Raw genomic sequence first — 14,529 nt, 5'->3', positions numbered from 1 at the left:
CTATAATAGAAGTGCACATTCGGCATATTTTGCTTTATGAGTTCAATGAAGACAACAACACAACGGAAAGTGCAAGAAGTATTAATGCAGTATATGGGGATCAGACGATAAGCATAAGCCAGCGTCAACAGTGGTTTCAGAAGTTTTAAGCCGGAAACTACAGCTTTGAAGACAAACCTTGATGAAGATGTCCTGCAAACCCTGGTGGAACAAAATCCCATGATAACTGTTGAGGAACTAACAGAGGGGCTTGGATTTGGTGATTCAATCATTCATCAACACCTACGTGCCATCAGAAAAGTCAACAAATTGGGTCAATGGGTTCCTCGCAAACTTTCTGAGTCTCATCGCGCGCAGTGAGTGAATGTGTGCTTTTCTTTGCTCAGACGTCTTACGAATGAATCTTTTTTTGGACCGAATGGTGACTGCCAACGAGAAATGGGTTCTCTATAAAAATGTCAAGCGCTGAAGACAGTAGGCAGAGAAAGAAGAATATATATATATATATATATATATATATATATAAACATATCAGATGCAGGTGTGGCTGTGCGGTAAGAAGTTTGCTTCCCAGTCACATGGTTCTGGATTCAGTCTGAATGTGTGACACCTTAGGCAAGAGCACTTGTACAGTGTAGTAGATATAGACAGGCAGACAGACATACGTCTTTTTGAGACAAATAGGAATTCATTCATGAAAGAAAGAAAGAAAGAAAGAAAGAAAGAAGAAAGAAAGAATGAAAGAAAGAATGAAAGAAAGAGTTGAAGGAAGCAAGCAAGCAAGAAACAAAGGAAGGAATGAATGAAGGAAGGAAGGAAGGAAGGAAGGAAGGAAGGAAGGAAAGAAAGAGTTGAAGGAAGCAAGCAAGCAAGAAACAAAGGAAAGAAGGAATGAATGAATGAATGAATGAATGAATGAAGGAAGGAAGGAAAGAAAGAAAGAGTTGAAGGAAGCAAGCAAGCAAGAAACAAAGGAAGGAAGGAAGGAAGGAAGGAAGGAAGGAAGGAAGGAAGGAGTTGAAGGAAGCAAGCAAGCAAGAAACAAAGGAAGGAAGGAAGGAATGAAGGAAGGAAGGAAGGAATGAAGGAAGGAAAGGAAGAAAGGGAAGAAAGAAAGAAAGAGTTAAAGGAAGCAAGCAAGCAAGAAACAAAGGAATGAATGAATGAATGAAGGAAGGAAGGAAGGAATGAAGGAAGGAAAGGAAGAAAGGGAAGAAAGAAAGAAAGAAAGAAAGAAAGAAAGAGAGTGACAGAAACAAATAGATACAAACACAGATGAATAGAGATTGCTAGATTGTTGGCAAGTTGATTGGATGGCTGAATGGCTTAAGCAAGCTGGAATGTCTGTTAGTAATAAAGAAGTGTACAACACAATTTTACTAAACATGTGCTTTGCAGTCAATTTTTTGGTCTCTAATCCATCCACAAAGCTACTGGATCAAATCTGAGACAAGCTACGCAAATGCAGAAGATATTTGCAAAGATGGATTGATTCTTACTGTTTTACTTGTTCGTATTAAAGTTTCATAATTTTTTTTTTAATATTTGGTGGCTGAAAAGATTTGTACATTTGGGCAAGTGTCTACTGCTATGGCCTTGGGCTGAACAAAGCCTTGTGAGTGGATTTGGTGGGCAGAAACTGAAAGAACCCTGTCGTAGCTGTGTGTGTGTGTGTGTGTGTGTGTGTGTGTGTGTGTGTGTGTGCGTGCGTGTGTGCGCGTGCATGTGGTTGTGTGTGCATGCACATGCGCACGAATGCATCTGTTTGACAACTGCTGACAACTGGTGTTGGTGTGTTTACACCCCTGTAACTTAGCAGTTTGGCAAAAGGGGTTGATAGAATAAGTACCAGGCTAAAAAAAGAAAAAAACATTAAGTATTGTAGTCAATTCATTCAACTAAAATCTTCCTTCAAAGTGGTACCCCAGCATGGCCACAGTCTGACTGAAACAAGTAAAAGAATATGTGTATCAGTGTGAGGGGGGGGGGGCACCATTGTGTGCATATATATCTGCAAACATTCTGGTACACACAAGTCTGTATTTCCCCATATGTCAATGCATTTATACGCTTGAGTGAATGACCATTTGAGTGTATGATCATTGTTTGAATGTGAGTGGCATGTGCCTTTTGTATATCTGTGAGTAAGTATAAGTGTGTGTGTGTGTGTGTATGTTTTTGTGAGTGTGTGTGTGTGTGCATGCGCGTGCACGCGTAGTGCTTGTGTTTAAGAGTGCTTTTCTGTTTGCCTCTAAGTAGGTGTGCATAAGACTGAATGAATGCTAGAGTCAGTGGGTGTGTGAATTTGTGCTCCAATGTGTGTCAATGTGTATGCAAGTATGTGTGTGTGTGTGTGTGTGGCTGCAAGAAGTGAAGACACTTTATAGTAACAAAGAATTCATTCATAAATCTGTCCACTCTAGCAAAGTTGACCATAGCTGAGCTAAACACAACAATGGCAACTAAATCCATGCTACACACACACACACACACACACACACGCACGCACGCACGCACGCACACACAGCCTAAATGACGAGTCAGCAGAACAGACTTGTTTGTTCAGACTCGACCTGTTAGAAATAGCAACCATAACTCCGTCAAATTACAAATGCAGTGCTTGATACAATGACTGAGAATAAAATGGGGATACTCTCTTTTAATCTTTTACTTGTTTCAGTCATTTGACTGCAGCCATGCTGGAGCACCACCTTTAGTCGAGCAAATCGACCCCAGGACTTATTCTTTGTAAGCCTAATACTTATTCTATCGTTCTATTTTGCCGAAACGCTAAGTTACGGAGACGTAAACACACCCGCATCGGTTGTCAAGCAATGTTGGGGGGACAAACACAGACACTCAAACATATACACACACATACATAGTCATGATTGGAATACTTTTGTACAGAGATGAGCTTGAACAAGGCACCTGAGGAAAGAGGCTAAACATACATGTCAAAAGAGGCTGTAAAATTCCAAAGCTTTTAATACGAGCTTACTATGACATAAAAACAACTGAGAAAGTGCCAGTTTGTATGTGTGTGTGAGTAAATATATATATATAATTTTTCAAAGTAAACTATGTAATCGTTACCAATATAGCAGGAGATTTTAGGCTGGTTAACGCTAGTAATATGGTATGGATTTTCAAATTTTGAAGTTTTGATTTTTGTTTGATTAATTCATTATTTGTTTTTTTTGGGGGGGGGGGGGTCCAAAGAAAGTTATTCCTGATGAAGTGTATGGCAACTGATATATTTGACTTATACTTAATTGTCAAATATAGCTGTATACAGAAATGTTAACATCAGATTAAATACATTCATATGGATATTGGCGTCAAGTCTCTTTCTTAAATGTAAAAATTTAAAACTTTGTATATACATATATATATATATACATAAGGGATACACATTGCTAAATGACAATTGTGGGTGAAGATAAAGAACATGAGCATATGTTAGTGGGAGATGAGTAAAGACTAACAGTTTGAGATTGGGCCCATCTTTAAAGAAGACAGTGTTATCTTATCTAACCAAGAGAGTGTTATCTTATCAAGCCCAGATAAACCAAACATGACACATAAAGAAGAGAAATACAGAAAATATAGATGGAGAGAGAGAGATGAAGATATACATTCAGGTAAGTGTACATATATATATATATATATATATACACACATACTTAAACACATAAATACACACACACACACACATGCACACATGCACATATATACACATAGGGGCAAGCATGGTGGTAAGAAGTAAGCTTCCCAACCACATGGGTTGGGTTCTATCTCACTGCATTGCACCTTGGGCAGACGTTTTCTACAACAATTCCAAGCTGACCAAAGCCTTGAGTGGATTTGATAGATGGAAACTGAAAAAAGTCTGTTGTATGAATATATTTTAATATTTTGCTTAAGCTTAGTGACACTAATAATCTGGTGTTAGAACTCAATATATCGTCGTCGTCGTCGTCGTCATCGTTTAACGTCTGCTTTCCATGCTGGCATGGGTTGGACGATTTGACTGAGGACTGGTGAAACCAGATGGCTACACCAGGCTCCAATCTGATTTGGCAGAGTTTCTACAGCTGGATGCCCTTCCTAACGCCAACCACTCAGAGAATATATATATATATATATATATATAATACAAAGAATATATATACATGTATACACACATATATGTACATACTTACATCTACATGTGTATATATATGCATATCAGGGTACAGGACGTTAGAACAATGAACTACAGACAACGGAACGAACACATAGGAAAACGGAAAGCCACTTGGAATATCCATTCATCAGCTGTCTCTATTCTAACTAGACGTTTCGAAGATAAGACAGAACGTACTCTAGAATAGTCTCTTCCTGAGTAGTGGATCAACCCACTACACAGAGGATTCCAAGGTGGCAAACACAAACCAAGACAGGAAAAATTGGACAGTGAAAACAACATTCAAAAGCCGTACGGCCAAACGCGAATCTGAGGTAGAACGCTAGTAGTTCGTCTTGCCTTCACAGCGGCTGGAGTGAAAAGAAAGTTGACCACAGGTCACACGAGAGCAGAGAGGATGGTGGAGGGAGGAAGTGGAACAAGGAGGAAGGGACATATATATATATATATATATATGGTCGGATCAATATTGAATAGTGATGAAATTGTGTCTGGAACTACTGTTTTCACTCCCAACAAAACTGTGAGGTACTAAATGAGTTTCACACTCAGCACACCCATGTAACTGACATATTTCCCTTTCTTTTCTTTTTTTATTGTTTGAATTCCTAGATTTTAATCATGAGAGATTAAGATATCTTTTATCTTTTATTTGTTTCAGACTGCAACCATGCTGGGACACCACCTTGAGGAATTTTTAGTTGATTGTTATCAACCCCAGAATTTATTGGAAGAAACGTTAGGAATCGAAATCATAACCCTGATTAAATCATTAAGTCAACCACCCAAAAATACTGGAAGAGAATAAGCTATGGAGTATCAAGGGATAGAAATGCACAGTGCAAAAGGGTTATGGTGAATGTCCACAAGAAGAGGGACCTTCCTAAGTGTTCTACTGGAGTACAAAGGAACAAAAACCGAAAAACACAAAATGAAATCAAATAAAACAAAAAAAAAATGAAATATGATAAAGTATTCACGCAGGCAAGGACAGAAAATAAGGTGAAGTAGAGCTGTCCAGGAAAAGTTATCCCATAGGGCAGGGTGGTCCAGAGTTGACCACAGGAGTAGGAAAAGCAAAGCAAGAGTAATGCAAAGCTAAAGCAAAATTGAGTAGGAAAAAAGAGAGTGGGTAGTGCTGCCTACACACAGCCATTTTGGTAGTGAAGTCCACAAGTGGACCACAAAGGGTCTCCATAGAAAAGGCAATCCATAAAAGGTGATCCATGAAAGTTAATAATAGGTGGTAATCCATAACAAGTGGGCCTTAAAGGTAGTCCGCAAATGTGATCCATAAGAGGTAAGTAATCCAAAAGAGGTAATTAATCCACAAAGGTGATCCATAAGGAACAGACTATAAAAGGGGGTTCATAAAAGATAATCCTCAAGGAATAATCCATAAAGGTTGTCCATGGGAAAATAAACAAGTGGTACATGTGAAGTATACTGGTAGTCATCCACAGAGGAGTTAGCTGAGCAAAATTTGATGACAGAGCATCAGACGGCATAAGCAATAGAAAAACTATGCTGGGATACCAAACCATAGCAATCAAAAGTTGGGTAGATGGAAAACAGTTAAAAATAAGGGTGAAATACACACAAAATGAAACACACAAAAAGTTCAGCAGGCTCCAGACACTGTGAGATTTGCTGAACATTTACCCATTTTGGAACTGTTGCAAGTTCCTCCTTTTATTGAAGCAGTTCTTAAAATCAACACAGCAGAGTATCTCAAAATCTTAGAAGTTTTGTTGCCTTGGATTAGGAAGCATTATGATGCAAGTCGAGTCATGTTTATACAGGACTCTGCACCAGCCCATTCTTCAAAAAGAGTACAAGAAATTTTGAAGAAGGAATTGCCCATGTTTGTCCCTAAAGATATCTGGTCCTCTCGTTCACTAGACTTAAAAATGTGTGTGTGTTTAGGCTACGGGGCAAACTGAAGCAACATCCAACACAACTTCTCACAACTGTGTGTCTTCACTGAAGGAATCAATCAAGCAAGCATTCAGTAAAATGAAAAAGGAAGAAATAGTTAACGCATGTGGCATCATTTCATAAATGGCTTAAACTGGTAAAGAAAGCAAATGACAGTCACTTTGAACTGAAATAAGTGCTAAACACTCCACAATAAATTGGCATAAACATAAAATTTGCACTGTTTGATTTTTCCGAGTCATACCAATTATATTAAAGCTATTTGAATGGTCCCAATTTACCTGTTACACCCTGTGTGTGTATATATATATATATATATATATATATATAATATATAGTTTTAGGGAAAATAACCAAGTTTCAAGAACTCATCGATGAAAATCCACTATCACATATAGAAAAATTAACAATTAAAAGCACAATAAATATATTTTATCTATAAAGCTCAATTTAATTTTAATTTTTTATAAATTGATTTTAATTGAGTTTTTACCTGTAATTTTGGATTTTGTCCCTAATATTATTATATATATATATATATATATTGTGACATGCAAAAGGCACTTGTGCCAGCGACATGGTAAAAGACACCTGGTACACTCAGTGGAGTAGTTGGCATTAGGAAGGACATCCAACTGTATAAACCAGGCCAAAACAGAATCCCAGTCAAACTGTATAACCCATGCCAGCATAGAAAATGGGTGTTAAATGATGATGATGATGATGATGATATATACACAGACACAGTTGCCCAGCTACCTCTGATGAGCATAAGGTTACCTAACACTCCATTATACCCCTAGTGAGAAACTGATTGGTAAAATCAGCCGTGATGGATATATAATACTGTACACTTCAGATTATATATATATATAAATATATATATACAAACATTTATATATTAACACACAAGTATAAACGCGTGTGCATATGTATGTATGTGTATATATATATATATATATATATATATATATATATGCATACCTAAACATATATATACATATATATATATACATATATACGACAGGCTTGTTTCAGTTTCCATCTACTAAATCCACTCACAAGGCTTTGGTCGGCCCAAGGCTATAGTAGAAGACACTTGCCCAAGGTGCCACGCAGTGGGACTGAACCCAGAACCATGTGGCTGGGAAGCAAGCTACTTACCACGCAGTCACTCTTGCGTTTACAAAGATCACATAACATGTCAAGAAGTCCAGATATATTTTTAAAGTTGACTTCGGGCAGAATTTTGACAGCAAGGCTGTTGCTTCCAGTCAGAGAATACACACGAAGATGAGGGTAAATATAAACATATTCACACAAACACACACATACATACATATAAACAAATATATACAAATGTTTATTTGACATTAAAAAATCAACAAAAAAATAATAGGCGCAAGAGTGGCTGTGTGGTAAGTAGCTTGCTTGCTTACCATCAATATGGTTCTGGGTTCAGTCCCACAGCATGGCACTTTGGGCAAGTGTCTTCTACTATAGCCTTGGCCCGACCAAAGCCTTGTGAGTGGATTTGGTAGATGGAAACTGAAAGAAGCCTGTTGTATGTGTGTGTTTGACCCCACCCCTAATATCGCTTGACAATCGATGGTGGTGTGTTTACGCCCCTGTAACTTACCAGTTCGGCAAAAGAGACCGATAGAATAAGTACTAGGCTTACAAAGAATAAGTCCTCAGGTCAATTTGCTCGGCTAAAGGCGGTGCTCCAGCATGGCCGCAGTCAAATGACTGAAACAAATAAAAGAATAAAAGAAATACATACAACAGGCTTCTTTAGTTTCTGCCTAGCAATCTCAATCTCACTCGAAAGGTATTGGTTAACTCACAGCTGTTGAATAAAACACCAGCTGCCAGTGTTCATGCAAGCCCCAAACCACATGGTTCCAAAGCTGCGTGTGTGTGTATACATATATATTCATATATATATATATATATATATATATATATATATATATGTACACACACACACACACACACACACACATATATATATCACTTTACCTCATGCAAACATATTTCTCAGTTTACATTTGATATGAACTTTGTTTTATAGGGACAAATATAAAACATTGTTTTACACTTTGAACTGCTTAAATACCTTTTGAATTGGTGATTCTCATTTTTATGACACAATCTTCATTTTTTTTCAAATAACTTTTCAAATATGACATGATTTAATTTCTTCCAAAATATGTTTATAATTGACTGCCTCCCTTCCTCCGTCTATCTCTCCACCTATCACCTTCTCTCCCTCTCTCTCTCCACACATTATACCTGCACCCATATTATATATACACATGCACACATACATAGATGCAGGCGTGGCTGCGTGGTAAGAAGTTTGCTTCCCAACCACATAGTTCCAGGTTCAGTCCCACTGTGTGGCACCTTGCACAAGTGTCTTCTACTATATTTTGGGCCAACCAAAACATTGTGAGTGGATATGGTAGACAGAAACTGAAAGAAGCCCATCATATATAGGCGTGTGTGTGTATCTTTGTGTCCATTTGTCCCCTACCACTGCTTGACAACTGGTGTTGATGCATTTACATCCCCTTAACAGTCCAGCAAAAGAACCAACAGAATATGTACCAGGCTTAAAAAATAAGCAATGGGGTCAATTTGTTTGACTAAAATTCTTCAAGGCGGTGCCCCAGCATGGCCGCAGTCTAATGACTGAAACAAATAAAAGGTAAAAAGGTATACATTTACATTTCTTAGTCTGCTAGCAGTGCCTGTCTTACACATTGACCTCTCATACTCTTATCACTTATTTTCCTGTCACCCTTATCCATGTACCAGTGGTATAAGGCCCACCTACTTCATATCTCCATCATCTTCCCTGCAAAATCTTTCACGATCTTCAACTCTCTGCATCAGCTAGTCCCGTCCATTATACAATTCCAGTTCTTCTCATCTTGAAACTCAGCCTCTACTAAATCAACATCATCTCTGCAATTATCAGATCATCCAACTACTACCTTATCACAACTAACCACCACACACCAACATACTACACAATTCCCCTCTACCTCAGCTTAGCTAACTATTTGGAGTTCTACTTGTTCTATGCTATGGCCTAGCAGTTGTTAGGGTGTTGCACTCACGATTGCGAGAGCGTAGTTTCAGTTCCTACACCGAGTGGTGTGTTGTGTTCTTGAGCAAAACACTTCATCTCAAGTTGCTGTGTGATCACTTCGACACCTGACATATGGTACACCATGCACCTTTACAGGCACTCCGTCACTTACGACGTCGAGGGTTCCAGTCGATCCGATCAACGGAACAGCCTGTTCGTGAAATTAACGTGCAAGTGGCTGAGCACTGCACAGACACGTGTACCCTTAACGTAGTTCTCGGGGGAGATTCAGCGTGACACAGAGTGTGACGAGGCTGGCCCTTTGAAATACAGGTATAACAGAAACAGGAAGAAAGGGTGAGAGAAAGTTGTGGTGAAAGAGTACAGCAGGGATCCCCACCACCCCCTGCCGGAGCCTCGTGGAGCTTTAGGTGTTTTCGCTCAATAAACACTCACAACGCCCAGTCTGGGAATCGAAACCATGATCCTACGACCGCGAGTCCGCTGCCCTAACCACTGGGCCATTGCACCTCCACACCTTTACAGGCAACGTTGAATTAATGGAAGGAGTGAGCTAATGTACTGCACATACATTTGATCACTATAAACAAATCATTTGTGCAGGTCATTCAGCAAAAACTGAACACTCACACATCGTCTCCATGGCATGTGCTACACCCCTAACCCACTAGAAACAGATAGGTAAGTGATTGAAACCATCCTGTTTAGCATGTCCCTCCACATCTCACACAACAAAAACTTGCAACCCTAAATCCTCCTATGTACTTCATTTGTAAACATGCAACAGCAGTCATGCAAAGAATGTAGCCTACAATGTTTGGAGAAGCATCGCAACTCATTACAAGACCCAATTCCTCCATAAATCATATAAGCTCTCTTGCCTCCAAAACTGCAACTAACCCTTCTAGTCCTTTGCCAAAAGATCACTACCAACTTTGTAAAATCCATCTACCCTACACTTTTCAACTGTAATGGTCCTAAAAGCAGTTCTCCCGCAGAGAAAGCCTCCATATTTCATTCCCACTTAACTTCAGCTTCATACTTTACACACTAGGTAAATCACCCCCAAAACTATCCCTTTCTACTTAATTAGGCTCAAACACCATGCACACATAGAAGCCAAATTCAAAATACTTCATTCCAGTCACTTCAAACCAACAAAACCACTGAAAATGTACCGGCCATAAACTTCCAAACATGCACCCACAAGCTAGACCCTATACTCAGCAAATTCTTCAATCAATCTTCTATTACACAGAGGCATGGCTGTCTGGTAAGAAGTTTGCTATCCCAACCACATGGTTCCGGGTTCAGTCCCACTGCATGATACTTGGGCAAGTGTCTTTTACTATAACCTCGGACCGACTTAAGACCGAGTGGATTTGGCAAACGGAAACTGAAAGAAGCCTGTCGTGTGTGCGTGTCTTTATGTCTGTGTTTATCCCCCCCCCCCCCACCGCTTGACAACTGGTGTTGTTTACGTCCCCCGTAACCTAGCGGTTCGGTACAAGTGAACGATAGAATAACGACTATACTTTAAAAATACATCGCCGGGTCGATTTGTTCGACTGAAAGGCATGGCCGCAGTCAAATGACTGAAACAAGTAAAAGATAAAAGATTTAGCCTGATCTTTGAAAACAATTATACAATGTCCTATTCTCAAAGAAGCAACCCTTCTGAAGGTGATGAAAGCGGTCATTATTAAAAACAACCTTTTCCATCACCATGAATTTCTTTCCCTTCTTAGAAATCAAAAACCACTGGACTGGATGCAGACTGTGTCACTCGCCATCGCAACCTCATCATTGAGAAATTTCGTGAAAACAAGTGTTGTTGCCCTTAACATAAACAAGGTTTTCAATCAGGTCTGGAGTGTAAATCTCTGTTCAATCACTGTGTCAAACAGGGTGTATTCTAGGATTTTGTTTTGCCCACCACCGCCACCACCACTGTCTTGCTCTTTATACATCAATGACATACTCACTGTCATTACACACAGATGAGAGATAGCAACCACTAACCATTGATCCCTAATCGGCTACACACAAGCACCATCGACACGCATCCAAGATAGCATTGCCAAATTTGAAACGACTTCATGATGAGTCCTCAAAAACATCCTTCGATGGAGTCACGCTAGTCTTGTCTCTTTCGAACAATACAAAAATACAATCATTACACATATATCATCAAGAAAATAATTATTACATTCCAACACATGAACAGCACACAGCTAGAAACCTCAAAGATGGTTACAAAAGCTAGGCTGCACTAACACTGAGGATCTCTGCTGGTAAGTGCAAATCCTCAACACAATTTAAAATGTATCATGATGAGAGTTTGTATATATATACACGCGAACACATCTGTATATATTTTATGACGTTGATGCGGTGGCTGGCATGCATACATACATACATACATACATACACGCGTACATACATACATACATACATAGAGTCCGGCTCTTTCTCTATGGACAAGAAATACAGAAATGAAACTGATTGATAACATACATACACGCATACATACATACATACATACATATGTGCATGTGTCTGTATACATTATAGAGAGATTACAATTCACGCTACATGCTGAAATTCCTTTCGGAAGAATCTTAAAACACACATACATATATCATAAATATACAACACACACAGACACCACAAATACATCCATTTATTAAACTGACTGCTTCAAAAATCCGTAAAACATGAAATTCATTGTAGCGATCTATGTTAATTTTAGCTTAGAATAACATAGCCAACTCTACATCCTTTGTATGAAGTTCATTTCACCCCGGATTTTTACAGTTGTGTACCTCTTTCCTACAAACATGTACATACATATACACATACACTCACAAATAATTATTTATCTATCTATCTATATATATATATATATATATATATATATATATATATATATATATATATATATAGTACGTGCGTGTGTACCCCCACACGGTAACATATTTACGTAATTTACGGAGGGTGGATGTATTAGTTTGCAACTGGAGAGCACAGGCATAATACATCGTATATAAAAGGAAGAGTGTTTCTATACATGTGCCTATGTTGTATGTGTGTGTGTATATATAGATAGATACATACATAAACAGACAGACAGATAGATAGATAGATAGATAGATAGATAGATAGATAGATAGATAGATAGATAGATAGATAGGTAGGTAGGTAGATAGATAGATAGACACATACATATACACACACACAAATGGTTGTGTGCGTGTTTAAAAATTCCGACATGTTTAGTGTTTGCATTTACGAATTCATAGTTATATGTTAACACCAAGTCATTCTTGAATGAGCAGATGTACAATAATAACAATAAAGCTAATAATAATAACAACAGTAAAGCATTCTAACCACGACCATCCCGTTTTTCCAGGAGTATTTGGTAATAAATTATCAAATGTGTCGTTCCTTATCTCATACATCGCGAATCAGATGCGAGGGAAATTTGGTGCTATTGCGACCACGTACATATATGCTTTGTATATGTTTGGTGTTTTGCAGAATTCATAGATGAATGTATATATGTATATATGTTGTGTGTGTATGCATATAAGAATACATACATACATATAGATGGGTGTGTATACAAGAATCCATACACGTGTTTGGTTTGAGTATATATATATATATATATATATATATATACTAAACTCTGGCCGAAATAGGATTAATGTAATGTAAATGTAATATAAAGCTGAAGCAAATTAACACCAAATATACAGTGCGTGTGTTTTTATTGTCTAAACTGGCAATATGACCATCCCCGAGTACAACAATATATATATATATATATATATATATATATATATATATATATATATATATATACATAGGGATAGACGAATCCATGCAGGTGTATGTATTTGTGATTGACGAGTTTATTTAAGAATCCATACATATGTTTATGTTTGGTATATGTATATAAGAACCAATGCACGTGTATGTATGTGTGTGCGTATATATATATATATATATATATATATATATATATATATATATGATTGATTAATTCATTCATTTTAATCGGCAGAAGTTATAAAACGAGTCAAAAGACGAGCTGATTGCATGGACCTTATTAACTAACACTCGAGTCATTTCCTAACATCATCTACCGATCAAATATATTTGTAATGTGTGTGTGTGTGTGTGTGTGTGTGTGTGTGTTTGGTGTATTTAAAAATCCATACACATTATATAGCTTCGATGTGTATTTATTTATAAGTATCCGTATACATGCACGTATAAAGTGGCGTGTATACAGAAGAATCCATACGCATGTATGTATATATATGCTTGGTGAGTGGAAAATCCTATACACATGTATGTGTTTGGTGTGCATGCATAATGTATTCGGATATAAAATCTTTACACATGTGTATATAGTGTACATGTGTGCTTTTAAGAACTAATACACACGTGTTTGTGTGTATATGAGTGCGTGAATCCTTAGACAGGTATATATACATTTGGTGTATATATTTGATGTGTCTATATAAGAATCCAGACGTGTGTACTACATGTATGTTCAGAGTACGTATAAAGAATCTATTTACATGTATGTTCATGTTTGGTGCGTATATTTATATCTATACATTTAATACATTTGGTGTATGTATATATAAATCCAAATACGTTTTATATGCTTCATATATCTGCTGTGTGTATATATATATATATATATATATATATTTAAGAAACCATACATATGCATGTCTATATGTTTCGTATACCTTTAGCGGATGTATCACATACATATAATGTTGCTCTCGTTATTTAACCCTGGGTCATCTCTGAAACTGCGTCCTTATTTAAAACAAGGGGGGTATGATTTAATGAAGATTTGGCTACTATTTCTAGCATGTTGAAATAGCATGCTTGCTAGAAATAGTTTGGTGCGTGTTTAAGAAACCAAACACATGTAATCACATACATATAATGTTGTTCTAGTTATTTAACCCTAGGTCATCTCTGAAACTGCGTCCTTGTTTAAAACGAAGGGGGTATGATTTAATGGAGATTTAGTTGCTTTTTCTAGCATGTTGAGCGACACAAGCTTGCTTTTTGGCCCATACGTATATGTTTGGTGCGTGTTTAAGAATCCAAACACATGTAAGCATACTATGTTTTGTGTGTGTGTTTGCCTTAGCACAGACTATACACAAATGTGTGTAGATAAGTTGGGAAGGCCTGTGTGTATATAGTATATACATACATACATCATACATACAAGTAAATAGAT

The 14,529-nt window shown here is 37.6% G+C and overlaps 1 protein-coding gene across 2 annotated transcripts in view; it reads right to left on the bottom strand.

Moving 5' to 3' along the window:
* Positions 1-14,529, bottom strand: part of LOC106881685 (uncharacterized) — a 580,809-nt gene that overhangs the window by 561,067 nt on the left and 5,213 nt on the right. The gene's annotated exons all lie outside the window — the stretch shown is intronic.

The sequence above is a fragment of the Octopus bimaculoides genome, chromosome 26 (assembly GCF_046866305.1).
Source record: "Octopus bimaculoides isolate indiv1 chromosome 26, ASM4686630v1, whole genome shotgun sequence".
In the NCBI taxonomy this organism is placed as follows: Eukaryota; Metazoa; Mollusca; class Cephalopoda; order Octopoda; family Octopodidae; genus Octopus; species Octopus bimaculoides.
The sequence above is the reverse complement of the archived record's forward strand: the minus strand, read 5'-3'. Positions and strand labels throughout refer to the sequence as shown.